The following is a 3,413-nucleotide window of genomic DNA, read 5'->3' as shown; positions in this document are numbered from 1 at the left end:
ACCATGCTAACTGGTGTCCAGGACACTCAGAGGACTCCCAATCCCATTTCTTCTTGCTAAGGACCACAGAAAAGACAAGTTATTTTTAAACAGATGGAGCCTCAACAATCAGAGAGAAGGGCCTCCCTGCAGGGCATTCAGGAAGCTCTTCTGTGCTGAAAGAAAGAAAGAAAGTGAAGTCGCTCAGTCATGTCCAACTCTTTGCAACCCCATAGACACCAGGCTCCTCTGTCCATGGGATTTTCTAGGCAAGAGTACTGGAGTGGGTTGCCATTTCCTTCTCCAGGGAACTTCCCAACCCAGGGCTCGAACCCCGGTCGAGCTTTGTAGACAGAAGCTTTACCGTCTGAGCTACCAAGGAAAGGAGAAGTTATCTTTCCAATCTGGCAGAAGACAATCTCCAACCTTCACTGAATAATGGGGAAATGGGGCCTTCATTGGATAATGGGGAAATGGGGCCCTAATGTACTTTGCTACTTTTTGGTTTCAGGAAGGGGATGCCTGAATGTTTACTGTAAACATGTGGATTGGAGGTACTACTGGGGGAAGTAAAGAAAGGTCCATTTAAAATTCTACCCATTCCTGGTGATCATTTTGAAATGTATAGAAATACAGAAACACTATATTGTGCACCTGGAATTAACATGTTGTAGGTCATTATACTTAAAAAAAAAAGAGGGGATCAAAAATTAAATTCTATGCACAGATTCACTTTCTGAACAGTTGGTTTTTTGTTTTTTTTGGTGAACTATGTAGAAGGTTTCCTAGTATATGAAGGTATTTTAAAAGCCTCAGAATAATGAATAGTAAGTTGTGCTGAATATCATGCAATGCAATTAGTTCATTTCTCAGAAATCCATACAGACTTCTTAACAGAATGAAGTCCTTTGGATTTAGTTATTTGTTTGTTCACTCGGGGACATTACTAAGTTATCACTAAATCAATGTTTATAAAATCATGTTTGTAGAAGAAATTTGCAAGTTTTTTTAAAAAAAGAAATAGATTCACTTACAAAGTAAGCAATTATTTAAAATATACAAAGCTTGTTAGTTGCAATCATTCAGTAAATATTTATTGAAAACCTACTGCTAGGTACTGTTTCAAGTTCTCAGTATACAGCAACAGCAGCAATGCAACAAAACTTTCATCCCTGCCTTCAAGGAACTTACATTTTAGTGGGGAAGGAGGAAATAACCAAAAAAAGAAAAGAAAAGTAAAATATAGGACATTTTAGAGTGTGCTAAGCATTAAGGAGAAAAATAAAGCAGGGGAAGTGGTTAGGGTGACATGTGCAATTTACATAGGATGACTAAGGAAGACATTAAAATTCCTTAAGGTTTAGGATTATGTAGTTTTCACCTTCACTGAGAAGTATCTGACAATAGGTTTATACGCCACCAAAATAATGATATTCTGTTCAGTTCAGTCGCTCAGTTGTGTCCGACTCTTTACGACCCCATGAATCGCAGCACACCAGGCCTCCCTGTCCATCACCAACTCCCAGAGTTCACTCAAACTCATGTCCATCGAGTCGGTGATGCCATCCAGCCATCTCATCCTCTGTCGTCCCCTTCTCCTCCTGCCCACAATCCCTCCCAGCATCAGGGTCTTTTCCAATGAGTCAACTCTTTGCATGAGGTGGCCAAAGTATTGGAGTTTCGGCTTCAGCATCAGACCTTCCAATGAACACCCAAGACTGATCTCCTTCAGGTTCAATAGTGTATCGGCTTTTAGCATTCTAGGTAGCAACACTGTTTAATATTAAGTCCATTGTGAAATACCCCTAGTTTCAATTTCACTTTAGTAATGAATACGTGTCTAGAAAAATGGTCCATAGATAGCCAGGGGGAAGCTGCTGTATGGCACAGGGAGCTCAGCTTGGCGCTCTGTGATGACCTAGAGGGGTGAGATGGGGAGCTGCCGGGTAGGCTCAAAACAAAGGGGATATACACATATATATAGCTGCTACATATATACACATATATATTGCTGCTATATATATTCGTCCATGGGGTTGAAAAGGGCCAGACACAACTGAGTGAATGAACAACAACAAATATACATTGTTGTATAGCAGAAACAAACACATTGTAAAGCAATCCTACTCCAATTAAAATACATAAATAAACAATGTGAAAGTGAAAGTCATTCAGTCCACTTCGACTCTTTCTGATCCCATGGATTGTAGCCCGCCAAGCTCCTCTGTCCAGGGAATTCTCTGGGCAAGAATACTGGAGTTGATAAGCCATTCCCTTCCTCAGGGACTCTTCCTGACCCCAGGTCTCCCTCATCCCAGGGAGATTTTTTACCAGGGAAGCCACTTGGAGTCTTTTCTTTTTTTCTTCAAATTTAGTTTCCCAAGAAGTAGCAGGGCTGAGATTTTCTGTTGTCCAAAAAGACTTACAAGGCCACGTGCACTCTTGAGAGCAGGGAATATGTCTGCCTTTTACTTTTTTATTCCCCAGGGTCCATGACGGTGTGAGGCACATTCCTTTCAAAGTAAGTCTGGTGCCTGGAAGCCAAAGAATGAGTTCAGTTGACTACTAACTTCAAGCGTGGGTGCACGGGAGACGGTTAAGCAACTGGGCCTGCTCAGACACAACACATACCCAGGAAATCCCTATTTCACAAGGGCAGATTTCTGAAGAAATCTCTTTACTTGGAACAGAATGCTTTCTTGCGTTTTTCCAATGTCGAGATAGCACGAATTCATGAAACCTGGTCCAGTCTGCTCTACAGGCAGGGTCTGATATCGACAGACAGCTGCACTGGGCCAGGAGGCCAAGTTCGTCCTCTGCCAGTATCAGACTTGGCTCTAGGGGAGCCCCTGTAAGCGGAAAGACTGATGACCGCTTCTTCGTCTCTGGTCTGTTTCTCCTATCCCCTCGCTCCCCTCCCAAGCTACTCGATCCAAGGGTCACCTCTCGCCCGCCTGTCCGCCCATCCCCGAGTCTGAGGACTTCTGCCCACGGCATCCTTCCAAAGGGCGATCACCCAGCCGCGCGACCTGCAGCGTGGCCTTCCTCCTCCGCCACCCGGCAAAACGTGCCTCGCCCCGCCCCTCCGGACGCGCCCTGATTGGCTCTCGCAGGCGAGGGCGCCCGCTGATTGGCTCGCGGGCCACCGTGAGGTGACGCTGCGTTCACCTTCCCGGCCTGGTACCCGTGGGGACGCCTGCCAGGGCCGCGCGTGGGGACCAGGACCTCGCCTGCTGACTGAGGCGGCGCGGCTTTGCGGCTCTCGGTTCACACCCAGGCTCCCCCAGCTGGGGAGACCGTCGCAGGAGCGCCGGGCCGAGGGGTAGGGGTTTTTGGGGGGTGGCGCCGGGAGGGCCTTGGGGCGCAAGCTGGGGGAGGGGTGTAGGGCTGGGAGGAGAGCGGGGGCGCCCGGCGCCTCCGGGTAGCCCGGGGAC

Source organism: Capricornis sumatraensis, chromosome 14 (assembly GCF_032405125.1).
Source record: "Capricornis sumatraensis isolate serow.1 chromosome 14, serow.2, whole genome shotgun sequence".
NCBI lineage: Eukaryota > Metazoa > Chordata > Mammalia > Artiodactyla > Bovidae > Capricornis > Capricornis sumatraensis.
Note: the sequence above shows the minus strand (reverse complement) of the source record.